We start from the raw sequence: 27990 nt of genomic DNA, 5'->3' as shown, positions 1-27990 counted from the left end.
TCAGTAGAGACTGAGTTTCACCATGTTGGCCAGGATGGTCTCGATCTCCTGAACTTGTGATCCGCCCGCCTTGGCCTCCTAAAGTGCTGGGATTACAGGCGTGAGCCACCACACCTAGCCTGTGCCCTTCTCTTTAAACTTTGTTCCATTGCATTATTTTTTATGATGTAGTTTTAGATGTCATAAAGGGAGTGTAACGGGACTCACTCATGGACTCTTTTCCAAGAATTTCTGCAGCCCTTGGAAACTCCCACATCACCAATGCAAAAAACCTAGTACCTGAATCCTGTGGTCTCAGCATAAGAAAATAGCCTTGGCTCATGGTTGAAATGGGGACTGGGATATCCTAGGAAATGACCTCCTCTGTGGGGAGTATGGCGAGAGCTGGGTTGTCAGTCTCCAGGGACACTGCTATCAGTATCCTCCTTTTCCATTTTATTCTTTGTTCCAAAATAATCATTGTAATATCTCAGAATTAAATCTCTGGCTGTCCTTTCAACCATGTGGTTAGGGACCAGAACTGATTATTCCCAGAGCTGCCCATAGGTCACAGGGAAGGCAAGGACCGCGTGTTTCCTTGACTTAAACATGCTTGCTCTGGGCCACTGTGATCACACAGTTGTCTTTCTTCCATTATCCTGGGCCTGAACGCATCACACGCTTCCCTGGCTTGAGGCAAGAGGTGCAAGATAACTGAAGGTTATCTTCATGGTCATCTCGAGTATGACCATTTGGGGCGGGGGTTGCTTGTGCACGTGCATGTCTGTGCATGTGTGCATACTGCTTATCTCTCTGCATATCTGTTGGGCTGCACTTGCTATGCTTGCACTACAGCCCCTCTTCTACAGTCCTGGCTGGAAGATGGAAGCGAGATGGCTGGATGATAGTGGCAGGGAAGGGTGTTCACATGGCTGCTGAGCCACATTTACAGGCTCAGGCCATTCTGCTCAGCTGTGCACAGTTGGAATACAGTGGGTTATTGTTACTGGAAGTGAGCTCCCTGTTCTAAATTCCACCAAAGTGTAAGTAACATGACCCAGGATGAGAATTCATCATGATTCGGCCAGGCACGGTGGCTCACACCTGTAATCCCAGCACTTTGGGAGGCTAAGGCGGGTGGATCCCCTGAGGTCGGGAGCTGGAGACCAGCCTGACCAACATGGAGAAACCCTGTCTCTATTAAAAATAGAAAATTAGCCGGGCGTGGTGGCACATGCCTGTAGTCCCAGCTACTCGGGAGGGTGAAGTGGGAGAATTGCTTGAACCCGGGAGGGGAAGGTGTGGTGAGCCAAGATCGCACCATTGCACTCCAGCCTGAGCAACAAGATCAAAACTCCGTCTCAAAAAAAAAAAAAAAAAAGAGAATTCATCATGATGCTAGAGAGGCTGGGAGTTCCTATGGGCTTGAGGGAGGGGAGTGGTGGAGCGGGGAGGAGAAAAGTACAGAAATTATCATACAATTGTTTGCTGATGTTTTTCAAAGGTGCACTCTAAAGCTTTTATATAAAAGGATATATGTTTCTTAAAAAAATAAAAAATAAAATGGGCTGGATGCAGTGGCCCATGCCTGTGACCCCAGCACTTTGGGAGGCCAAGGCCGGAGGATCACTTGAGGCCAGGAGTTCGAGACCAGCCTGGCCAACATGGTGAAACCCCATCTCTACTAAAAATACAAAAATTAGTGTGTGGTGGTGCATGCCTGTAATCCCAGCTACTTGGGAGGCTGAGGCAGGAGAATTGCTTGAACCTGGAAGGCGAAGTTTGCAGTGAGCCAAGATTATGCCACTGAACTCCAGCCTGGGCAACAGAGTGAGACTCTGTCTCAAAAAAGAAAAGAAAGAAAAGAAAAAATGCCACTAGGATCTCTGAAACTCCTATTAAACAGAAGACCGCAAAAGCCAGTATTGAGGAGATGGTGAGAGAAAGCTGTTCATGTGTAGGCAGAGTGAGAAAATTCTAAAACAAGACAAAGAAGGAAAAGAGTGGGGCAAACATGGTGTAAAGAAAGGGCCGAAGAGAGAGGGTAAAGTGAAGGAGAGGGTCTGTTTTTACCAGCAGGGCTAATCCCAGGCAATGCCGTGTGCCCGGCAATCTTCTAGCCCAGCCCCCTACCGATAAGTCTCTAAGTACAATGCCACCAATATATAATGTGCTAAATATTTTAAATCAACTTTCTTTTCAAAACAAGTATCTAATTCATCTTAAATAATACCATGTAGGAAATAATAAGTTTGATATCTAGGTATATGTTTTCTAATACATGTTAGGATAAACACACAATTAGTAACAGTATCTGTCCATCTATCCATCTATGAAGCGCCAAAAACGATCCCAGTTGCTGCCCAGTGGTGTGCACACAATTCCATGGAAAGTCCATTCCCTCCTCACCCCAAAACCCATCCCTTAGCCATCATCATCTCTTACTGGAATTATCCAAACAGCCATCTCGTAGATGTCCCAGCCTTCAGTATTGGCCCCACTCCAGTCCTGACTATGACTACAAACTAAAGCCAGGGTGATAAATTCTAGAGTGAAAATTGTATTATAATTAAAGATGGTTGATGAAATGCATATATTTAGCACTGTTCTCTTCTAATACTGTTGAAACCATAATAAAGAATTTTCTTGGCTGGGCGCAGTGGCTAACGCCTGTAATCCCAGCACTTTGGGAGGCTGAGGCAGGCGGATCACAAGTCAGGAGATCGAGACCATTCTGGCTAACATGGTGAAACCCCGTCTCTACTAAAATACAAAAAAATTAGCCAGGTGTGGTGGCTGGCGCCTGTAGTCCCAGCTACTCAGGAGGCTGAGGCAGGAGAATGGCGTGAACCCGGGAGGCGGAGCTTGCAGTGAGCCGAGATTGTGTCACTGCACTCCAGCCTCGGCAACAGAGTGAGATTCCATCTCAAAAAAAAAAAAAAAAAAAGAATTTTCTTGAGGTGTGAAGTCACAAGAACAAAGAGAACAGGGGAAGCTACCAGAACCCACTTGGAAGAAGCTAGCAATCAGATGGTGAAATGGTCCTAGAGAACGTGGGCCCTCAGAAGTAAGAAGCACACCAAGATGGGAAGAAGACGTGGGACTCAGGAAACAAGAATCCAACCCATGAGAGAGCATGATGGGCAAGGGAGATGCCAAGATCACAGCTGCTGGTCCAGACTGGAGCAGGTGAGCAGGTTCAGGAGAGTTTCCTCCACAACAGGAAACATAGAATCCCTGAGGTGTCTGAAGACATTGAGAGACCTGGAAGCGGTGGTTCACGCCTGTAATCCCAACACTTTGGGAGGCCAAAGTGGGAGGAGTTCAAGACCAACCTGGGCAATATAGTGAGATCCCATCTCTACAAAACATTTTATTTTACTTTATTTTATTTTATTTTTTTGAGACAGAGTCTCTCTTTGTTACCCAGGCTGGAATGCACTGGTGCGATCTCTGCTCACTGCAACCTCCGCCTCCTGGTTTCAAGTGATTCTCCTGCCTCAGCCTCCTGAGTAGCTCGGACTACGGGCTCGCGCCACCATGCCCAGCTAATTTTTTTGTGTTTTTAGTAGAGATGGGTTTCACCATGTTGGCCAGGCTGGTCTCAAATTCCTGACCTCAAGTGATTACCCTGCCTTGGCCTCCCAAAGTGCTGGAATTACACTGGTTTTCACTTTCAGTGCAATATTTGATAAATTACATGAGATATTCAACTCTTTATTATAAAATAGGTTTTGTGTTAAGTGGTTTTGCCTAACTGTAGGCTACTGTAAGGCCACCATGCCCGGCCTCTACAAAACATTTTTAAAAATTAGCCAGGCATGGGGGTGCATGCCTGTGGTCCCAGCTACTCAGGAGGCTAAGGTAGGAGGACCACTTGAGCCCAGGAGGTCGAGGCTCCAGTAAGCTGTGATCACACCACTGCACTCCAGCCTGGGCGACAGACTGAGACCCTGGCTCAAAACAAACCAAACATACATTAAGAGGAGCTTTACACAACTACAGGGGACTCAAATTTGTGATAGCACACAGAAAAGTGGACAACCAATAAAACAACAGTCATTAACTCCAGACAGAATGCTCTATAGGAAACGTGATTCCAATGCATGACATGGCTCCGCTGTGAATAGGCCCTGGGGGATGTGGGACTGACTATAATTCTGGAGACCAGCATGGGAAGAGAAGGGGATGGCAAGTGAGAACAGGGCAGAGGCAGTAAGGGGCCAGTGCTCATTCTCCGTGGCAGGAGTGGATGGATAATGACGAAACTGGAAAACCACGTTTGAGATACCTGAGACTGAAAAGCTGAAGTATTTGAAAGTGGCTGGCTGTGGGGAGGAAGTAAGGGTATGAAACAATTTGCCTTTTTTTTTTTTTTTTTTAAATGAGATGGAGTCTTACTCTGTCACCCAGGCTGGAGTGCAGTGGTGCGATCTCAGCTCACTGCAACCTCTGCCTCCTGGGTTCAAGTGATTCTCCTGCGTCAACCCGCAGCCCACCCACACACCCCCCACCCACCTCCAACACCCACCCCCGGCCCCCGCCCTCCAGTAGATGGGACTACAGGCATGCACCACCATGCCCTGCTAATTTTTGTATTTTTAGTAGAGACAGGATTTCACCATGTTGGCCAGTCTGGTCTCAAACTCATGGACTCAAGTGATCTGCCTGCCTTAGCCTCCCAGAGTGCTGGGATTATAGGCAGGAGCCACTGGCCACAATTTGCCCCTTGAAACTGTAAGCAGTGCATAAATTTGAATTTAAAACACCAGATCATGTTACCTCCCTGCTTAAAACCTTATAAGCAATCCTCGACTTAACGATGGTTGGACTTAGGACTTTTCAACTTTACGATGGTGCAAAAGTGATACACATTCCATTGTATTACACATTCCATTCCTCTACACATTCAGTAGAAACCATTCTTTGAATTTTGATCTTTTCCTCTGCTGGCGAAATGTGGTATGATGAGATTCTGGGAAGACCGGTGAGCGATTCTGGTTTTCACTTTCAGTGCAGTATTTGATAAATTACATGAGATATTCAACACTTTATTATAAAATAGGCTTTGTGTTAAGTGGTTTTGCCTAACTGTAGGCTACTGTAAGTGTTTCGAGGTTGGGAGTACTGAATGCATTTTCAACTTAATGATATTCACAACTTACAATGAATTCATCAGAATGCAACCCTTTCATAAGTCAAGGAGCATCTGTAATGCCCTCTGTAAAATAGCTTTCGAGGCCTCTTCTGGGTAAGTCCTACCTACTGCCAGGGCCTCACCTTTCCCTGGTCCATATTGCACACTTCGTGTCAAGATACGCCTCGTCCCTACAGCCAGCCATATCCTCTCATCTCACATATCTAGAATTTTGAACATATGCCTCCGGACTCTCCCCCTCCTCTCCATTCCCTTCTCTGGGCAAACTTTGATTCAACTTCAAGTTTCCATTTGGCCTTCATTTTTGAAGGAAATGCACCTCCACCCCCTAAACTCCCACCCTGCTAGACTGGGGAAGATTTCCCTCCCATCTGATTCCGTAATTCCCCTCCCATCTGATTCCGTAATTCCCCTTCTTCCCTTATTCACCTCCCATACTTGCTGCTATTGCTTCCTTAATTATTTTCAACCCTCCACTGGAGAACTCTGCCAGGGCAAAGAAAACAGTCTTTTTCATCATTATATTATCAGGGTACACATTATATTACAGGTACCACTGTACCAAGGCTCAATATAGAGTTGTTGAATGAATGAATCCCACTGTCTAGAGCCTGGGGCAATTTTTATCAAAATCTCTGTTATAAAAATGTTTTCTCAGCTGACTTTTTTTTTTTTTTGAGACTGAGTCTCACTCTGTCACCCAGGCTGGAGTGCAGTGGCACGATCTTGGCTCACTGCAACCTCCACCTCCCGGGTTCAAGCAATTCTCTTGCCTTAGCCTCCTGAGTAGCTGGGATTACAGATGTGTGCCACCACGCCCAGCTAATTTTTGTATTTTTGGTAGAGAGGGCGTTTCACCATGTTGACCAGGCTGGTCTTGAACACTTGACCTCAGGTGATCCGCCTGCCTCAGACTTCCAAAGTGCTGGGATTACAGGCATGAGCCACCACGCCTGGACTGACTTTCAATTAGAAGAGTATTTAGGCATCTAGATATGAATGAACTATATAAAGCCAAATGCATAATTGGCCTGTTTGTATGATCCAGCTAGCCAGTGAGATATTTCTCTGTAGAGGATCCTTTCAGAGTCCCTCAAATCACACTTAGGTGGTGAAGTCACCTGTTTGGCTTCGTATTACTCAGATAAGCAATGTCGCGTGGTGGTTGACCACATAGTCGGTAGGACTGGACTCCAGGGTTCAAATCTCAGCTTTCTTACTTAGACCTTAGCAAGTGATTTAGCTTCCCACGACTTAAGTTCCCTATCTGTAAAATTGGTATAAGATAAAGGTTGCTTCATATATATATATATATTTTTTGTTGTTGTTTTTTTGAGACAGAGTGTTGATCTGTCACACTGGCTGGAGTGCAGTGGCGCGATCTCAGCTCACTGCAATCTCTGCCTCCTGGATTCAAGAGATTCTCCTGCCTCAGCCTCCTGAGTAGCTGGGATTACAGGCATGCACCACCACACCCAGCTAATTTTTGTATTTTCAGTAGAGACGGGTTTTTTCCATGTTGGCCAGGCTGGTCTTGAATTCCTGACCCTGGTTGATCCACCCACCTTGGCCTCCCAGAGTGCTGGGATTACAGGTGTGAGCCACTGCGCCTGGCCCTTCATAGGTGTTTTTAGAGTGTTTTCAGCATGGTGCCTGGCACATAGTAAGCACTCAGTATATTATCATTATAGCTTCCAGATACCTTTCTCTATATGCACTCCAGTTTGTTAATTTTTTTTTAAGTGTAACTGGTCAAAATTAAACCCAAAACTATTTTGTCTGACTGGGACAAAAGGTACAGGGTCCTAGCACTGCCCTAGATCTAGAAATTTTACTTCTTTTAATGCAGCCTAAAATTATACTGGCTTTTTTTTCATAAGCAGCCTTATCATACTGTGGAGTCATATCAACCTTGCATTTAATAAACCCTTCAGACCTTTTAGTGTGAATCTCTGTCCAAATAGCACTTACCCTTCCTGTATCAGGGTAATCAATTTTTAAAAATATTTTAATTTTGTTTTTTAAGATGGAGTCTCCCTTTGTGGCCCAGGCTAGAGTGCAGTGGCATGATCTTGGCTCACTGGAACCTCCACCTCCCGGGTTCAAGTGATTCTCCTGCCTCAGCCTCCCAAGTAGCTGGGATTACAGGCACCCACCACACAGCCCGGCTAATTTTTGTATTTTTAGTAGAGACGGGGCTTTATGATGTTGGCCAGGCTGGTCTTGAACTCCTCACCTCAAATGATCTGCCTGCTTTGGCCTCCCAAAATGCTGGGATTACAGGTGTGAACCACCACACCCGGCCTAACTCATCCATAAAGTTGCTGAACGGAAGGAGGCCAAGGGCAAAATCATGATAACTCTAGCAAAGCCTCTTCAAGTCAACAGCAGTCAACAGTCCAGCAACGTTCTTCACATGCAGTCTTTCAGCCTGTAATTCCTCATCTCTGTCAATAAGGATGTCATGATAAAGGTCCCAAATTACCATTTCTTAGAGATGTCTGCAAAATATGGGCTCTAAGGGTGTTTGTTTATAATAGCAAAAAACAGAAAACAACCTTAACATCCAACAAGAAGAGATTGATTGCATCCATGTTTGTACATATTTTCAGTGGACAGCTTTTGCATTACAAAAAAAATTAAAATTCTGCACATTCATGTGGCCTAAACTTATTTTTAACCATAGATAGTGTGGCTATTTGGGATTTCACTCCCTAGTTTTCCTTCCCTCTTCTGGTAATATCACTCTGACTTTCTTTGGGTGGAGGGAATTTCCCTTTCCCACTGGGTTACTTTTAGTGAAACTGTCTAATAAAGCAACTCTTGCTTCCCTAACCAGAGGGAGGATAGCTGCCCCAAGCTAGGACATTGAACTGTCTCTTCAAGGACTTTAAGGACTAAGAAAAATTGGAACTGATGTGTCACAGCGTTGTGCCGTGATCCAACTGGCTATTAATTCCTGCTGCCAGAAGCCCAGAGCTGCCCCGGTTCCTGCTCTTTCTAATTCTGATTTTCTATCTTTTCCTTTGATGTGGTGAACTCCCCATAACTCCCAATGAATGGCATTTTGCTTAAATTGTCCAGTGTTAGTTTCTGCTGCTTATGATAAAAAACTTTAATTGGTTCAGTCAAGTCCCTTAAAATATTTTAGAACTCTTTTTAAAATCCCAATATATAAAACAGAGTGCAGCCTGAGTGCAATGGCTCACGTCTATAATCTCAGCATTTTGGGGGACTGAGGCAGGTGGATTGCTTGAGACTGAGGTAGGTGGATTGCCTGGGCAACACAGTGAGACCTCATATCTACAAAAAAAAATACACACAAACAAAAATTAGCTAGGTGTGGGGGCACATGCTTGTAGTCCCAGCTACTCGGGAGGATGAGGTGTAAGGATCACTTGAGCCCGAGAGGCAGAGGTTGCACTGAGCCAAGATCATGCCATTGCACTCCAGCCTGGGTGACAGAGTGAGACCCTGACTTGAAAAATAATCATACAGGCCAGGCGCGGTGGCTCATGCCTGTAATCCCAGCCCTCTGGGAGGTCGAGGTGGGCAGATCACGAGGTCAGGAGTTCGAGACCAGCTTGGCCAACATGCTGAAACCCTGTCACTACTAAAAAGACAAAAATTAGCTGGTCATGGTGGCATGCGCCTGTAGTCCCAGCTACTCGGGAGGCTGAGGCAGGAGAATTACTTGAACCCAGGAGGCAGACGTTGCAGTGAGCCGAGATCATGCCTGCCACTCTAGCCTGGGTGACAGAGTAAAACTCCGTCTTCAGAAAACAAACAAAATAAAACAAAACAAAAACATACAAACAAAAACCCAAACAGAAAAACAAGAAAAAACCAGAGTGCTCTTGCATGTGGGTGGTCTGTCCATTTGGCTCTTACCTGTACAATAAACTCCCAGAGCTCTACAAATGCAGTGTAAAGTAGACGTCATCTTTTGAGAATGGAGTGTCTCCTCTTCTCTCTCTGGTGATATTAAATGTATTGACTTGTTATTTCCTACAAATCTTAATGTTTGTTGTTATTTCCTACAAATCTTAATGTTTGTCCTGTCTTTCATGTTAGAAGCTTTTCCCAAATGTCTGATGATTTTTGGCTGTCAGTTTCTATTTAAAAGCAACCCAGCAAAATGATTACCAGAAATGTACATGAGCAGGGCTTGTACCCAATTCTCCTGTTTTCAACTCCACTCCTTGCTTCTGAGGTCCTCGGTGCTTCAGATTCCTGAGACTTCCTGGCGTTCTGTTGCCCAAATTGTCTTCCTTCGTTGGCATCTCCTTTTGGAGTCACTTGCTTCCAGCTTTCTCTGTTCTGCCAAGTCAGTTACCACTCATCCATTTATTTTCCACCTTCCAAAAATGCATTGTCATTGCTGGTCCTGTCGTTTCCTCTCCTAATCTCTTTATCTGCGGATTTTTATCTTTCTTATTCCTTTCATATAATTTTAGTGTTTTTTAGTGAGAAGGAAGTAGAGATAATAGTTTGGGTTCATTATTTCAGTAGAAATCTCTACCTTTTCTGGAGTTACCACGTTTTATTTTTATACTAAATATAAATACGAGTATTTTTAACTTTATAAAGACACAGTCCTATAACATTTGTTTGTTGTCTACCAGTAGTCTACAAATCTATTAGTCAAATCAAAAAGGAAATAAAGACGGTTACAATGATTTGTCCTTAATAAATTCACTGTGGCTCCAAGTATTCACTTAATTATTTTCTGGGTGTTCACAACAAGCAACACTGTTTAACCAGGTGATTCTATTAATTGTCAATATTCAACACCAAGCTGGTGATTAGCAGAACCCACTATTTTCCTATCCAATTGCAATTCCTTTCTAATTTCTCATGAAATTTTAAAGCGTATTGATAGTTACTTTGCAATCCCTTTTCCAAGTCCCCTTAGCATCTTATAAATAAATGTGTCTAGAATGAGGTATTTATTAAAATAATTGCTTTAAATAAATTACTTCACCTACTGTAGGCTTTCATCCTCTTTTTGCAGTGTTTGTCCTAAGTCTTTTTAGTTTGAAGACTGTACTCATTTTTTCTGGGAGAAGTGGGACTGCGTAGCATGTAAACGCCCTTCTTATCTGGGGGAATCCAAACATATGTGGAGAAAGGGCTCCACTGTGAAAACCAAAGAGGTAGAAATTCTCTCTCTTGTCCTCTAGCAAGAGAGCATGTGATCTAGGCTCAGTGAATCAGGATTTTGAATGATGGGGGAATGATGTAAAGACACAGAAGGTGGGAGTTTTTTCACTGCAGTGGTAGAGGAGTGGAGAGTAGAGAAGTGTGGGAGTGGGCATCCTTTGCCAGTGATACCTAGAGTGGAAGCACCAAGTAGCCACTGGTGGCAGTTCCAGCCATGGTGGCCCTATTCTGGTGGCAGGACCTTGATAGAATTTGGCTGCCCAACCTCTCTTTGTCCCTGGATGGGGTTTTTTGTTTTGTTTTGTTTTTTTCGAGAAGGAGTTTCACTCTGTTGCCCAGGCTGGAGTGCAATGGCGCGATCTCGGCTCACTGCAACCTCCACCCTCTGGGTTCAAGTGATTCTCCTGCCTCAGCCTCCCAAGTAGCTGGGATTATAGGCCCCTGCCACCACACCTGACTAATTTTTGTATTTTTAGTAGAGACTGGTTTCACCACGTTGGTCAGGCTGGTCTTGAACTCTTGATCTCAGGTGATCTGCCCGCCTTGGCCTCCCAAAGTGCTGGGATTACAGGCGTGAGCCACCGCGGCCCGGCCTCTGGCTGGGTTTTCATCTTGGTGTTGTGGACTTCCCCTTGATTCTGTGAACTGTCTTACACCATTCCAGCAAATTTCTTTTCTGTGGAAGTTAGCAAGAGTCAGTTTCTGATATCTGGACAAAGAACCTTGACTGGTACAGAGAAATTGGTACAAGGAGATGGTTGCAGATGACAGAACCCTGGAGAAATTGATGAGGGAAGGAATCTGAGCTGTCTACCTAGTTACTTAGGACTGAGAGCAATAAAAATTCTGTTAGTATGTAGGGATAATATGTGCTTGATATTGTATAGTGGCAGAAAAAAATTAAAAGATAAATATTTTCCAGATCACTACTTATTAAAGCAATTATTTGCCCCTGCAAACTATAGGAAAGTCAAAAGAAATTCAAGAACTTGAGAGTGGTGTTCATTTCTTTTCTTGGCTCTAGTCTGCTTCAACAAAAATAGATGACAAGCTCAGCTCCTTAAATTCTCAGATCATAACACAGATTGACACACAGACACTTTCTAAGACCATACTAAAAGGGATCTCATTTCTCACAGCCATAGGACAGAGGTGACTGAAAGATAAACTCCAGGAATTACCAAAATTACAAAGTCAGCTGAATTTTTAGCCTCACTAGGACCCGTATGTGAAAGAGCATTGATCAGGACCGTGTTTCCGCTCAAGAACTGAAATGAGAAAACATGATAATATCTGAAAAACTCAGGGAACTCTGTACCCCCAAGCCACACTAAGCCTTCATCACCAGCCAAAACAGAGCCTGCGCCTATATGTAATGAGGCTATTGTTGCTGTACATGAAGATGCACCTAAGAGAGTTATCTTGCAAAAGAAAGCCAACTATTTTCCTGTTCTACTCCCCTCACTCCTCATTATCTCCAAACATATAACTAGAATTAGGTACCAGCATATCCAGGAGGGCCAATTATAAAATACAACTAGAGAGTTAATGATTAGCACACACTGGACAAGACACACACACACACACACACACATGCACACACACACACACACCCAAGATTTGCTAATTTACAGTAATGTGGAGGAACAGACATAGGAATGGATTTTCTGAGGAGGAAAAAACAAAATTTTAGATTCTGGCTGAATTTATCAATGCAGATATGCTTTCTAGAAATTCAGATTTAGCAAATTGACTCAAGTAGCTGGAAATGTTTCTAAATATTTTCTTGGTTGGTTGCCTGCCTGAAACCTAGTCACTATGAAGGACAATGCCAAATGAAGCGGAGGTGCACAGTGGTGTCGCGTTGAGGAAGGAATTCAGAAACGCTGGAAGACAGAAATACTGGAGGGCATTCACATGTCCTCTTTTTATGTCCCCAAGGTGGCCCAGAAAGCCAGTAAAGAAAATACCCGCATCTTTGAGAATGTTTAGTGACTGTCTAAGTAGGCCAGGAATGCCTATGGGAGAAGCTGCAGCTGCCATGGCTTCCCTTATTTTAACGGCAATGGACAGATCCCCAGTCAGCAGAGGCCAAATGGTGGCACTTAACTGCCAGTGGTGTGGGGACGTGACTTTCATCTTAGGCATCAAGGCCAGCATGATGACCAGAAGCTTCAGGCCTTCAAGCTCTTTGTTTTCGGTTTTTCGTGTTTTTTTTTTATTTTTTATTTTTGGTTGGTTGGTTGGTTGGTTGGTTGGTTTTTGAGACAGAATCTTGCTCTGTCGCCCAGGCTGTAGTACAGTGGCACGGTCATGGCTCACTGCAGCTTCCACCTCCCAGGCTCAAGCAATCCTCTTACCTCAGCCTCCAGAGAGTAGCTGGGACTACAGGCTCAAGCCACCATGCCTGGCTAATTTTCATACTTGTTGGTGGAGGTGGGGCTTTGGCCTGTTGCCCAGGCTGTCTCAAGCTCCTGGGCTCAAGGAATTTGCCCACCTCAGTCTCCCAAAGTGCTGGGATTACAGGCGTGAACCAGCATGCCCATCCCCTTCAAGGCTTTTTTAACATAGGTCATCAGTACCAAAACAAGTGATTAGCCACTAGACATCCTCAGAATCACAGAAATGGCCTCCTGACCTGTGGAATAAGGCCTATATGTAAACAGGGTCATCTGGAAGTACCTGCACTTCCCCCTGCCTATCCAAAATCAGTCAAAACAACACTACATCCCCAGGGAAATCATCACCAGGATCTCATTAGGCGCAAGGTGCAGAGTTATATTATATTTCCATTAACTATTTAGTTTGGCTAGTACAGAAACTGGCTGGATCTTGAAAAACCACATGGGTCCTCAGTGCTCTTATATCTGCTGTTCCAGATGGGGTCTCCTAATATAGCCGGTGGTATCTGAAAGACTGCAATGATCCTTAATGCCTTTGTTCTCTATCCCAGGAGTTAGAAAACACCAGGAAAAGGGTTGTTTCCACCTGGAAGAGAAATGCTAGAGCAACACGCCATCTTCCTCGACATTATCATCTGTCTCTGGATGACAATGAAATTCACAGGACACTGATTGTCTTTTTATCCCATTGGACATCGTGATAGTCTACAATACTGATAACACCACGATGATAGGATCTGAAGACCTGGAAGTACCAGGTACCCAAAGTACCTTGATAAAACACATACCAGAGTAAGGGAAGGAGGATGGGAAGGAGAGAGATTCTAAGAAGATGCAGGAGTTGGCCAGGTGCTGTGGCTCACGCCTATAATCCCAGCACTTTGGGAGGCTGAGGCAGGTGGATTACCTGAGGTCAGGAGTTTGAGACCAGCCTGGCCAACATGGTGAAACCCCATCTCTACCAAAAATACAAAAATTAGCTGGGCATGGTGGCAGGTGCCTGTAATCCCAGCTACTCAGGAAGGTGAGGCAGGAGAATCACTTGAACCTGGGAGGCGGAGGTTGCAGTGAGCTGAGATCGTGCCATTGCACTCCAGCCTGGGCAACAAAGCAAGACTGTCTCAAAAAAAAACAAAAAAAAAACAAAAAAAAAAACGCAGGAGTCTGTCACCTCAGTGACGTTTCTAGAGGTTGGTGGGGTATCTAACTCCCATCAGAATAGCCCATACAAAATGAAGACTAGGTTTAGCACCTTTTACTCTCATCACTAAGAAAGAGGCATAAGTGGCCAGGTGCAGTGGCTCACGCCCATAATCCTAGCACTTTGGGAGGCTGAGGTGAGTGGATGACCTGGGGTCAGGAGTTCGAGACCAGCCTGGCCAACATGGTAAAACCCTGTCTCTACTAGAATACAAAAAAAATTCAGCCGGGCATGGTGGCACATGCCTGTAATCCCAGCTACTCGGGAGGCTGAGTCAGGGAGAATTGCTTGAACCTGGAAGGCAGAGGTTGCAGCCAAGATCACGCCACTGCACTCCAGCCTGGGCAACAGAGCAAAACTCTGTCTCCAAAAAAAAAAAAAAAAAAAAAAAAAAAAAAGAGGCACAAGCTTTGCTGCTTTGCTGTCCTTTTTAGACTTTTTTTTTTCCTTTCCCGAGACAAGGTCTCCCTCTGTCACCCAGTCTGGAGTGCAGTGGTGTGATCTCGGCTCACTGCAGCCTTAACCTCCCAGGCTCAGGCAATTCTCCCACCTCACCTCGCAAGTAGCTGGAACAGGCACATGCCACCATGCCTGGCTAATTTTTGTATTTTTTGTAGAGACAGGGTTTCACCATGTTGCCCAGGCTGGTCTCGAACTGGATGCAAGCAATCCTCCTGCCTTGGCCTGCCAAAGAGCTGGGATTACTGGCGTGAGTCATGGAGTCCTGCCTTATTTATTTATTTATTTATTTTTGAACTCTCTTGCCCAGACTGGGATGCAGTGGCACAATCTCAGCTCACCGCAACCCCCGCCTCCTAGGCTCAAGCAATTCTCCTGCCTCAGCCTCCCAAGTAGCTGGGATTACAGGCACATGCCACTACCACTCAGCTAATTTTTGTATTTTTAGTAGAGATGGGGTTTCACTATGTTGACCAGGCTGGTCTCAAACTCCTGACCTGAAAAGATCCACCGTTTGGCCTCCTAAAGTGTTGGGATTACAGGTGTGAGCCACCGCACCCGGCCCGGCCCTTTTTAGACTGTCTCGCTAACACATACCACAGTTTGGTGTGCATCTCCAATCCATTTACCAAGTGACTTGAAAGGCTTCCCAGTTTTCAGCAGGGGCCAGAGAAAGAAAATATTCTCCAAGTTGCAGCATGTGTGATTCGGCCACTTGACCTTAACAACCCAGTGGATCCAAATGGTGCTTGAGTTATCAATGGCAAATTGGGTTGCAGCATGTAGCTTGTGGCAAGCCTGATCAAGAGAATCACTGTGGAGACCTTTATTGTTTTGTGTCAATCCGTGACCTCTTCAGTAAGCAGCTGTTACCTTTGTAAGAGATACTCTTGGCCTGCTACTGAGCCTTGAAAAAGACAGAATGTTGCCCATGGAACATCGGTCACAGTGAGATCTTGAGTTATCCATTGTGAATTTGGTAATATTTGAGCCACAGTGCCATAAAGTTGGGTGTGGTTAGCATCTTACTAGAAAGCAGTGAGAACAGGTTCAAGTAGGTCCTGGAGGCACAATAAAAGAGAATTTGTTCACATGTCTAGTACGTCAACTCCTGCCACATTGCTGCCCCTTCCTTAGCCCGCATCTGTGGTCTCATGTGGAGCAGCCTACCAGCCGCATCTATTAACAACCCCACTCGGATTTCTTCTAAAGGACAAGAGAGAAAGGACATCCTCTCAGTAGGCAGAACGTATAGCATACCTCACTGTCCATTTTGTCTTGAAGAATTGATAACTTGAGGTAAGAGTTTACAATGAGTGTCTGGTAGTGTCTGGTGTTTTGGTTGTATAACAAGGGACTTGGAACAAGACTGCAGAATAGTTTTGGGAAAGAAGTACTTTTAATGACCTGTTGATCAGAAATGATGTTGTCATTTTGGAGCAAGTCGTTTGGGGAAGAAGAAAGTGAAATGGGCCAGGCACAGTGGCTCACGCCTGTAATCCCAGCACTTTGGGAGGCTGAGGTGGGCAGATGACCTGAGGTCAGGAGGTAGAGAACAGCCTGGCCAACATGGTGAAACCCAATCGCTACTAAAAATGCAAAAATTAGCCTAATGTGATGGCTCTCATCTATAATCCCAGCTACTTGGGAGGCTGAGGCAGGAGAATCACTTGACCCGAGCTGCAGAGGTTGCAGTGAGCCAAGATCATGCCACTGCACTCCAGCCTGGGCAACAGAGTGACTCTGCTTCCAAAAACAAAAAACAAAAAAAGAAAAGAAAAGAAAAAGTGAAATGACCCATAGAATGAACCCAGTTAATCAGATGAACAGATGATTACCTACTCTGCCATTCAACTTCCTTCCCAAACTACCTTAATGTTTGTCCAATGGGATTAAGCAAAATAGAAGCTCTGCGTTAACACAACTACGGGGAAATTCCTGCTACTGAGTCCATTTTACCTGTGTTTCCTTCCTTGGTATGCTAAATACTTTTATGTATCTACTTTAAAAAGAAAAGAATTGTAGGCTGGGCGTGGTGGCTTACGCCTGTAATCCTAGCACTTTGGGAGGCCAAGGCGGTTGGATCACCTGAGGTCAGGAGTTTAAGACCAGCCTGACCAACATGGTGAAACCCTGTCTGTACTAAAAACAAAAATTAGCTGAGTGTGGTGGCGCATGCATGTAATCCCAGCTACTCGAGAGGCTGAGGCAGGAGAATTGCTTGAATCTGGGAGATGGAAGTTGCAGTGAGCCGAGATCATGCCATTGCATTCCAGCTTGGGCGACAGAGCAAGACTCCATCTCCAAAAAAAAAAAAAAAAAAAAAAAAAAGACTGCATTCCTTTGTTTCTTCTACTTTTTGAAGAGTTTAAATCATAAGGCAAGTAAGGAATCCCTCATGTGATTTGCTTTGAGTTGACTCACACTCATATCTCATCAAGATCCCTTTTTGCAATTATTGCTTCTCTACAGAGAGAGAAACAGGAAGTAGAGGAAACAGAGTTGAATATTTGAAAGGCAGGACATCCTCAGGGGGTAGGCCTCAGTAAACTCAGCAATGGACAGATGTGACTACACTCTTGGGGATATATCATGCTAAGCAGATTCACAAGAAATGGATGTTTCCAGAGTGCCCATGTACAGTTAGAAATGTAAGTACATAGAGGACTTAAATGTTCAAATTGGCTGATTTGCCAGCCACATAGATAAGCTAAAATATAACCAGAAGATCGTGGCGAACCAGGGAAAAGAACAAAGGGAATCAGCAGGTTTATCTAAAGTCATTAAGCTTGATCATCGGATTCATCCATCTTCCCTATGGGAACATACCTGCCAATGGGCCTGAAATATCTGGGTTTGCTGGTCAGGGATGCCCGTCCCCCAGAGAGTCGTTTGCTTCAGGTCCACTGCCAAAGTCAGGCTCCCTGAGCACTCCTTTCCCAGGCTTCAGTCTGACCATCTGCATTATTTTCATACACATCTTCTTTTAGGGTGAGTACGGGTCCAGCACAGTGGCTCAAACCTATAATCCTTGCACTTTGGGAGGCCAAGGCAGGAGGATCACTTAAGCCCAGGAGTTCAAGACCAGCCTGGGCAACATAGTGAGACCCCATGTCTACAAAGTAAAAAATAAAAAAGATTAGCTGGGAGTGGTGGCGTGTGTCTGTAGTCCCAGCTACTCGGGAGGCTGAGGCATAAGAATCGCTTGAATCTGGGAGGTAGAGGTTGCAGTGAGACAAGATTGTGCCACTGGACTCCAGCCTAGGTTACAGAGCAAGACCCTGTCTCAAAAAAACACAACAAAACAAAAAAGAGCGAGTACAACATAGTAGATAAGGGCAGAGCCTGAGAATGTTAATACTGTCCTCTGAAAGTGTGACAACACCCACATACTGTGTCCCTCGTATTCCCCAACGCCTGGGACTCCCATTGTGAATAGTTACCTCCGCCATTGGCTTCTCTCACTGACAGTTACTGTGTCAATTGAAGTTGTGAATTACTTTGCCCTTACACACACCCAGCATTATATTCAGTTGTGCTGCTAGTTCTCATCTCTTTATTACAAAACCAGCTCCTTTTCTAGAGTCTCATGTTGCACGCATTTCTGTTTCCCCTTAGCGGTGTCCCCTTACCACCACCACTAAAGGAAACTCCCCTTCTTTATCCTGTGACAGCCTCCTCCTTGCTCTATGACCTGGGTCTCTTACGCTGCCTGCTCTCAACTCCTCGCAGCCATGTCCACCAGTTCCCTCTACCTGTGGAACCCAGGCTTCTTCCATGGGTCTGGAGAGGAGCTCAAGAATCTGCCTTGCAGCAAGCTCCCCAGGGGCTGCTTGGTGCAAGCTGAAGGGAAGCCCTCTGTGAATCATCTCCTTCAGTTCCCCAGCGAGCTTCCTAGAAGAGTGACATTGGCCAGACTCATCTGCTACTTCATCTGTTGCCACATCACAAACCTGCAGCTTAGCTACTTGCAATCTGGTGAGAAACAGAAGAAAGAGAACAGAGCTTAGAAAAAGGCAGACCTCGGCTGGAATCCTGCTTGTACCATTTATTCTTTTTGTTGTTGTTGCTGTTGTTGTTGAGATGAAGTCTCGCTCTGTTGCCCAGGCTGGAGTGCAATGGCACGATCTCGGCTCACTGCAACTTCTGCCTCCCGGGTTCAAGTGATTCCCCTGGCTCAGCCTCCCAAGTAGCTGGGATTACAGGCGCCCGCCACCATGCCCAACTAATTTTTGTATTTTTAGTAGAGACAGGTTTTCACCAGGTTGGCCAGGCTGGTCTCGAACTCCTGACCTCAGGTGATCCACTTGCCTTGGCCTCCCAAAGTGCTGGGATTACAGGTGTGAACCACCATGCCCGGCCGCTTCTACCATTCATTGTGTGACTCTGGGAATGGCTCTTTTAAAAATGCGTTTCCTAATTCCAATCTAGTTCACAGGGTTGTTGTGAGGCTTAGAGGGAGAAAGATGCTTCCTTCAATGAGTATGTGTTGAGCCCCTCCTACGTGCCAGGCACGGAGTACTGGGCTAGGTGCAGTGCCTAACACCTAGCAGGAGCTTGGCAACTACTCATTCCTTGCTTCTTCCCTCTCCCTCTCATCGCCCTGAAACCTGAAGGTCACCATTTGAGTTCTCCCTTCTCTTGGCTGGCCTTGTATCTTGTCCAGCTGCCTCCTGCCACTCTTAGATTCCTGAGAGGTGACACGGCACATTGCTGATGAAGTCCTTGTCTTGATTCCTGATCAAGGCATCTCTGTCTCCAGTCTCTGGGTGGGAAACCCAGTATGCCAAGCTAGGCAATGTGGAAACCAGTATGGACCCATTTCCCCCTTGCCAATGCAGCTGAGAGCCAGAGTCAGCCGTAAGGAGCCAGCTTATTGTCTCCTGTCCCCTTGGCCCAACGGAGCCCTTTAAAGCCAAAGGAGCCTCCCAGGTAGGAGGCTTGCACGGCCCATGTCTTGACATCCTAAGGGCCACTTCCTAAGGGAAGGAGAAAGAGAACACCTGGGGATGCAGATGAATTTTATAAGCCCTTCCCATTCTTTCCTGGGAAACAGGAAGAGACTTGGTTCAACCTTGGTATAACCCTGCTGTGCATCTTCAATGCCCCCAATGCCAGGAACCGCCTTTCCGAAAGAGGTGGTCATGAGTCAGGGAGGAAATGTGTTCGATCACCAGTGACCTCCTAGCTCCACATCCATCAGCCCTTTCTGCTCCTTCCTCCACCTATTAGCAGCATCTCACACTGTTGATACACCATAGCTTCCAGCAGAATCTTCCTCACTGAATAGAGGCCAAAGTCCTTAGGTGCTCAAGGGCTTCTGTGACTGGACCAAAGCCCACATTTCTTACTGCATCTCTCCCTGTATCCCTTCAGTTAGCATATGTTCCTATCAAATGTGCCATTTGCTTTTCTTTATACATAGCCGTGACTTTCCAACACCTGCTTTTGCTCAAGTTGGGTTCTTTCTCCATGTCTAGCTCCTTCCCTATCTCCCTCCCAGTCCACCCAGGTGGAGCCTCTCTTCTAGGCTTCTGCCAGGACTCCATTTTTCTCTCTCTCTGAGACATCTCTCTGTCCTGACTTGCCTTCTCAACTGAACTGTGAGTTTTCTGGATGGCAGGGACTTTTTATTCTTTCCCCACCGTGTCTTGTATGTAGTAGTAGGCTTGTAGTAGGCTCTCAATAAACACATGTGCCATAATTGAGAACATGAGCGAGTCCTAACCTACCAGACATCAGATACAGACTCAAACTTCAACTCAACTTTGTCTGCCATGTGCATGTTGGTGTGTAGACGTCTGAGCTTCTCCATCATGTTCACTGAGAATTGCTGAACATCCTCTTCCTTGGGCCATCGTCATGAGACTGAAGTCAGCTGTCATCCTTGAGCCAGAAAAGTGAGGGTTGGGCTAGAGATTTGGAAGCTGAGAATTGGGGCTGAGTGTCATAGAGGAGTCCTGTGGCCAAGAAGAGTCCAGAAAATGGAAAGTGGGCATGGCCAGGGATCCTTAACTGCAGAGCTGCCAAACCCTGAGGGGGCTCGGGTGAATGTAAAAAGCAGCATGCTTTATTGGGAAAGAGGGGTGATTTCAGGGTCCAAAGCCCATATGAGGCAGTGGCTCTACAAGGCCTGGAGGGCAGGGTTTGGCTTAGGTGGGTGAGAGTAACTTCCCTAGAGAGGTTGCATCTGGCCCTATCGCAGAGCTGGGGCTCTTCCTACACAAGTACCAATTTTCAGGTCTTAGGGGTTCAGCATCTCACATGTTCTTTTTGTATTCTTCTCTGTTAGCCAGGTTTACAATTTCCTGGAGGGATTTTTCTTTTTATATATTTAGTTTTTTGAGACAGGGTTTTACTCTGTTGCCCAGGCTGAAGTACAGTGGCACAACCATGACTCACTGCAGCCTCAACCTCCCAGGCTCAAGTGATTCCCCTAACCTCAGCCTCCCCAATAGCTGGGACTACAGGCACATGCCACCATGCTTGGTTAATCTTTTTTATTTTTAATTTCTTTTTTTTTTTTTTTTTTTTGCAGAGACAGGGTCTCACCGTATTGCCAGGGCTGGTCACAAACTGCTGGGCTCACACAATCCTCCTGTCTTGGTCTCCCAAAGAGCTGGGATTACAGGCATGAGCCACCACGCCTGGCCCTGGAGACATTTTTCTCCCTCTCCTTTCATTTTGTTTAAACCATTCTTTGATCGGGTTGGCCAGTTTCTGGGCAAGCCTGTTCCTTGGCTGTGGTGAGATGCGGGTTTCCTCAGCTATGGCCAGGAAAGCCATATCTGACTTTTTAAGATCACCTATGTGACCAGCTATTCATTTCCTATCTCTTCTTTTCTCTTCCATGTCATGCAGATCAGCAGGAAGAAGAGATGGAAGCAACGCCATGGACCTTCACGTCCTTCAGAGTGTGGGTGGGCTTGGGCTTTGCAGTGAGGGCAAGTATCACCCAGGATGGAGATGGGAGGTAATAGGTGGCCCCGACAGGTGCCTCCTACTGCTGGCAGCAAGGAGAGAGTGAAGAGGCAGAATTTCCTTGGTCTAGACTAGAGTCTGGGTCATGGGCATGGCAGTGCTTGAGCTTTTGACCAGAAGCAAGTGGACATGGATTTGAGCTTCGGGTAAGAAAGGAGACTTCTCTCCAGGGACCATAGGGGCTGGCAGCTGAAGAACGTGACTTGGCCCCTCTCTAGAGGGTGAACGCAGGATCAATTCAAGGCCACGAAGTGGATGCAGCTGGGAGAGCCTGCTTGGTGCTTTTAAACCTCAACATGTCCACCGCAAATACCTCAAACACTGCTCACACCGTGGTAAAATCTAGTTGCGAAATCTGTCCTGCGGCAGCCTTCTCCACCCCAGGCGCCCAGGCCCCATCTCCTGGGAGCAGGCAGCTCTCCTGACCCCGCTTCATGTCCCTCCTACAGCCCAAGGCAACTCCCTGCAACCTTGGTGAATGAAGCACATCCTGCTGCCCAGGCTCCTGAGCTGTTTGCCGTGTTGTGGAGATGCAGCCTTCAGCCTTGGATACCCACCCACTCCTCTACTTGGGCGTTGTTTTCACAGGCTGCTCTTCCCTGTAGCTTCAGAGAAGTAGGTCAAGTAGGTTAACTCGCTTTAAGGGAGAAGTGCCAGGGGTTCAAGTCACCCAGCCTGGAGGCAGCAATCCTGGGTTCTATTTTTGGCTTCACAGCTAATCCGCTGTATGACAGTCGTTAGGAGCTCATTCTCCCCTCTGGGTCTCCCTGAGCCCTTCTCTAGGTCCCACAATTTTTTTTTTCCCCTGAAGCTATATTCCCTGGACTGTCATATTCTTCCCTCTTCCCTCCCTCTGGGAGGTGCTTTAAAGCCATTGGCTGCTCAAGGCTGGCGCCCTGGGCAAGAGGGGCTGCAGTTGTTGTAGCTGATGAGGAGGAGATAAGAGGCTTTTCTGTAGACACAGTTGAGCTGATGGGCTGTGTGAGGCTGGAGTGCCAGGAAACCAGACTCCTGTAACTACAGGACAGGCCCTGGTGATGTGATGATGGGGATGTGACGGGGATGCTGAAGCCCGGAATGCGAGTGGGGGTTCCTGCGTTTTATGCAATGGCTGTAGATTTCCTCCCACTTCTAAGCCTCCCTTTCTGTGACACGCAGGGAAATTCAGTCTCTAGTTCATATGGAAACTTGGGACCTCACTGTGCTGCTTGCTCTTGGCAGAGGATATCATTTGAGCTGTCACAGCAGAGGACCACATTTACCAGGGTGCACTTTGGCCAAAGAATAATAACCTTTCTAAGGCTTAGTTTCTCTGGCCTGACCAAACCAGTCCCAGGAGGCCCCTGGGTTCCAGTCAAGGTCATGGGAGAGGCCCACCGTGGATGAGGCCTGGGGGAGCAGGGTGGAAATTAAGTGCCCAGGTATGTTATGGATAGCCTGCAGCCCTCTCCAATCCCTACCCTCCAAACCCAGTGAGGGGGGACATGAAACAGGTGAGGCAGAGGAACAAATGCAGGTCAAGAATTCCGAACTATACTTGACTTACAGTGCAGCTGTGATGTGCACATTGGTGTGTGCCACGAGACAGCATAGTGTGGTGGAAAGAAAATGGGTTTTGAACAGAGTGTCCTGGGTTTGAATCTCTGCTTGCCCATGTACTAGAGAGTAGTCGAACCTCTCTGGGCCTCAATTTCCCAGATGTAAAATGGGAATAGTAGTACTTACCTTGCACGGGTGCTGAGAGAATTCCATGACATGAGACAACCTGTGTAAAGTGCCTGGCATAGGCGTATCACATTAGGGCACTCAGTAAATGTGATGTCTTTTCTACTTGCCTTCCTGTCATACCCGTCCCCATGTTTTGGATTTCTGCAGCTAAAGTTAAGAAGCTTTTTAAGATAGGAATCCCAATTCTCACTTTGCCTCCTTTTCATAGCTCACCTAAATGGCTGACTTCTGTTCAGCACCTCTTCATGGGTGCACTATTCTGGAGAGCGAGATCCTAGAGTTCTGACCTGTTTGTTTGTTTTTTTGTTTGTTTGTTTTTTTGTTTGGTTTGTTTGTTTTTGGGACAGAGTCTCTCTCTCTCACCCAGGCTGGATTACAGTGGCGCAATCTCAGCTCACTGCAACCTCCGCCTCCCAGTTTCAAGCAATTCTCCTGCCTCAGCCTCCCAAGTAGCTGAGACTACAGGTGCCTGCCACCACGCCCAGCTAATTTTTGTATTTTTAGTAGAGATGGGGTTTCACCATATTCACCAGGCTGGTCTTGAACTCCTGACCTTGTGATCCACCCACCTCGGCCTCCCAAAGTGCTGGGATTACAGGTGTGAGCCACCATACCTGGCCAGCCCTTCTGTTCTAGACTGTGAGCCCGAAGACTGCATTCTCTCCCAGGCTCAGTTTCCTCATATACATAATGCCACCGTGGTCAACTTCTACAGCACCATTTCCTGCACATATTTTGTCTAAACACCTTGACTGCACCTCAGAGAAGCTGGGTATGGGCTGGATTCCTTTGCCATTTAATGCATACTGCCCAGAGAACGATGTTGTCTGCTGAGCCCCTGGGGGACAGCAGAGAATTGGAGCCTCTTTTCATGGTTCTCACAGGCCATGTGACACACAGATGGGAGAAGCTGGCATCTGCAGGGCCAAAGGCCTCTGGCCAAGGCACCCATACCAAAGGGGACAGACTGGCCAAAGCAGCCTTATCCCTGTCTCCTTAGGAACCACATTCTAGTGGGATCTGTTTGGTGATACAGGTTGGGAGCATGGTGGGGAGGCCTACCCCAGGCCTGATTCAGTCATGAGGATCCAGGAGCACCCTCCAATGGCTGGTGCTAACTACAGTTGCCAGATAAAACTTAGGTGGAATCTGAGTTTCAGAAAACAAACAAAAAATGTTTTTAGTATGTCTCACCTACTGCCTGGGGCGTACATTACAAATCAGTCCTTATATATTTGAAACTCAAATTACATTGGGCATCTTGTATTTTTATTTTTTTGAGACAGAGTCTCACACTGTTGCCCAGGCTGGAGTGCAGTGGCGCGATCTCGGCTCACTGCAACCTCTGTCTCCTGGGTTCAAGTGATTCTCCTGCCTCAGCCTCCTGGGTAGCTGGGATTACAGGCGCCTGCCACCATGCCCGGCTAATTTTTGTATTTTTAGTAGAGACAGGGTTTTGCCGTGTTGGCTAAGCTCGTCTGCTAACCCTAGAGCTGACAGGAAGGCTTTTGGGTTGGGCGGTTTTACGGGGAAAATACTCTGTAACAGCGTTTTTCCTTTACTCTCACATCACAACAATCAACGCAGAAGAGTTATGGCCAAATATCGGGGGTAGGGGGCCGTTTCCCCACACACCAAGCAGCTGGGTGTCCTCTAATGCAGTCTGACACTGAAAAGTAGTGTCAGATCCCACATTGGAGGGCTCAGTCCCCAAAACTGTTCCCCCAACACCAGTTGTAAGTCCAGACCTCCAGAACTTCTGACCAACTGGCTTCAAGTTGGGGTTCCCGTGACTCCCTGTTCGGGTTCAATTAATTTGCTGAAGTTGTTCAGAGGGACTGAAATTTACAAAGGTCAGAGATGGTAGAGGAAAGAGTATGGTAAGTGTGGTGTGCAAGCCCATCTAGTGGGAGCACAGTTGAGGAGGGAACAGGAGGTGGAAGCCAGGTGGGAAAGGAAGTCTGGGGCCCTGTTGGGAGGACCTTGAATGCTGTGTTGTTATGATAGACAGTTTTCCTCCATGATTCCTGGCTCATAACTCCCATAGCCCTTGTTACAGTCTTTTGTTGTAATATTGAGTGTGTTAGGCCACAGGAAACAGACTCTCTCCTTCTCCTGCCCTCCTTTCACCTGCCCCCAGGCAGGACTCTAATCTTTCCTGGACTTTCCAATGGTTGTTCTTAAGACCATTCCCAGAGAGGTTCCCACCCTATACCCCGGGGGAAGGAATGCTGACGTTATAAAGCTTTCATTAAAAACCCAAGAGGACAGGGTTCAGGGAGCTTTGGGATAACTGAACACATCGAGGTTCCTGGAGGGTGGTGCCTGGGGGAGGGCTTGGAAGCCGTGTGCCCCTCCTCCCACACCTGAATTGTTGTTTTTTCTTTTTCCCTTCATGAAACTCTTCCCTGCTCCTTGTATGTGCCTCCATAGTCGTTATAAGATTTTATGATAATTTTTACATGTCTCCCCACTCCTAAGTACCTTCCACAGTGTCTAGCATGTCATAGGGAGTGATTGGTAAATAGCTGATAGAAAGAACAAATTAAACTATCAGCCTTGTGAATTATCTAAATAGAGGTCTGTACTTCTCATGCAGAATTGACTATGTTTTTTTCCTGCCCAGTAATTTTTTGTTGTTGTTGTTTTTTTTTTTTGAGACAGTATCTCACTCTGTCGCCCAGGCTGGAGTGCAGAGGCACAATCTCAGCTCACTGATATCTCCGCCTCCCAGGCTCAAGCGATTCTCCTGCCTCAGCCTCCCGAGTAGCTGGGACTACAGGCATGCACCACCATGCCCGGCTAATTTTTGTATTTTTAGTAGAGATGTGGTTTCACCATGTTGGCCAGGCTGGTCTTGAACTCCTGATCACAGGTGATCCACCTGCTTTGGCCTCCCAAAGTGCTGGGATTACAGGTGTGAGCCACCACGTCTGGCCTCAAGTAATGTTTTTATCAGTATTCGTCTGGAATTCCCTGCTAGACCTTTCATTCTTTGAAGGCAGACACTGCATTTCCTTCTGTACTGTAGACACCAACGTTTCATGAGTATATTTTGTGTTGAGCAGAATTGTGGGAAGGGAGTGTCTCTGGGTGATCATATCAAGCTAGAGCTGAGATTCTCCTTCCTGCTCCAGTTCAAGTCTGACTCTCAGTCAATCTTAAAGCCACCTGGCCTGGTCCTGGAACTGAAGAACAGAGACAGAGGTTATTTGTGAGATGCAGGGAGTGTGTGCCCAGGGTGGGGGGGTCTAGACTAAATGTGTGTTCCAGGAACCATCCCAGGGTTTCCCTTGGGGCTGGCATGCTGCTAAGAGAGTCAGAGGTCAAGGAAGAAGAAGAAAACCTGGAAACAGCAAGAGAGTGGGGCGCGGGCGGGAGGTGGAGGCCCAGGCCAGAGAAAAATATGAAACATAAGTTTTGAGTGCAACAGACTGAGCACTGTTTCAAGAGTCTGGCAACCTGGATTCTTTCTCTGGCTCTGTTCCTGCCTTGAGCCATGAAGGAAGGAAAAAATATACATGAGTGCCCACTGTGTCATTTCATGTAGATTTTATTCCAGTTTCCCAACAGTCCTGCAGGAAGCTGGGGTTGAGAGAGTAGATCATTGGCCTACAGACACACAGCCCAGCCAAACAACATAAATTAACCTCTCAACGTTAAATGAAGTAAAATGAAGTTCAGTTCTTAAGTATCTTTAAGTTCCTCTCCTCTCTAACTTCTACTAGTAGAATATTTCTACCAGTAGAAAAAAACAAAACCAAACCCAAACAACTCTCAACCATGGGGCAAGAGAAACTAAGAAATCGACATTGAAAGGCCAGGAGGGGCAGGAGAAGTGGCTCAGGCCTGTAATCTCAGCACTTTGGGAGGCCGAGGCGGGCGGATCACTTGAGGTCAGGAGTTCCAGACCAGCCTGGCCAACATGGTGAAATCCCTTCTCTACCAAAAAATGCAAAAATTAGCCGGGCGTGGTGGTACGCACCTGTAGTCCCAGCTACTCTGGAGGCTGAGGTGGAAGAATCGCTTGAACCCAGGAGGCGGAATTTGCAGGGAGCCGAGATAGTGCCACTGTACTCCACCCTGGGCGAGAGTGAGACTCCATGTCAAAAAAAAAAAAAAAAAAAAAAAAAAAAGACGGGAATGTGTGCAATGTAAAGAAGGCTGGATGAGAAGCCCAGGGAAGTCCTGAGCTAGCTTAGGAGAGATCTTCAGGTGTGGGCGTAGGCATGAGCCCCTGCCTCTCTGTGCCTGTTCCTCATAGGGTCACGGCAGGTGCAGAGCTGGAATTCAAGTCGGCGCTGGGGCTCAGCTGGAGAGGATCCTGGCGGCAAAGCTTGCGAATTACACATATAAATCAGGGAGAGGAAAAGCAAGCGGACTTCCTGCAGCCCTTGGGGGTTGGGAGTGGGGTGCGTTTCCTGCGTCCCTGACCCGGGAAGGACGCTGTTTGGTGGTAGCAAGCACCTAGCCAGAGAGTGGCTGGGCACCTAGCCAGAGAGTAGCTGGTAGGGCGCAGCTGAGGGCTGGAGGGCTTCATCAGAGAACGGTGCTCAGCTAAGGTACCTAGCCAGGAGAGGGTGGAAGTTATTCCCCAATTCCCATCCTTGCGCCCCCTGGCTTAGCCCACGCAGCCTGGACAGAACTGGAGGAGGGGTGCACCTGCAGCTCTCAGCGCCCCGGCTGACCTCGAGGACCCCAGGTTAGGGAGAGCTTCCGAGCGCTCCGACAGGAGCAGGGAGTTGGGGTGGGTAGCTCCGCAGGTGCACGCTGCGGCCCTTAGGGCGACAGCCTCGGAAAAGGCGCATCTCCGGCTGTGGGTTTCTCGGGGGCGGGGCGCAGGGGCGGGGCGGGGCGAGGGGCTCGCAGCGGCCGCGGGTTGGCCGAGCCGGGAGGGAGGAGCATTAGCATTAGCATAG

General features: G+C 46.9%; 1 long non-coding RNA gene across 3 annotated transcripts in view; it reads left to right on the top strand.

Annotated features, from left to right (window-relative positions):
• LOC115933565 (uncharacterized) overlaps positions 1–25637 on the top strand; it is a 77741-nt gene extending 52104 nt beyond the window's left edge. For all 3 annotated transcript variants that reach the window (XR_010130043.1, XR_004069436.3, XR_010130042.1), the window contains 3 exons: positions 13254–13460; positions 15500–15661; positions 21224–25637. This is a non-coding gene — a long non-coding RNA (uncharacterized lncRNA). The remainder of the gene's footprint in view (positions 1–13253; positions 13461–15499; positions 15662–21223) is intronic.
• Positions 25638–27990: the final 2353 nt, after the last annotated feature.

Source organism: Gorilla gorilla, chromosome 12, assembly GCF_029281585.2.
Source record: "Gorilla gorilla gorilla isolate KB3781 chromosome 12, NHGRI_mGorGor1-v2.1_pri, whole genome shotgun sequence".
NCBI lineage: Eukaryota > Metazoa > Chordata > Mammalia > Primates > Hominidae > Gorilla > Gorilla gorilla.
The sequence above is the reverse complement of the archived record's forward strand: the minus strand, read 5'-3'. Positions and strand labels throughout refer to the sequence as shown.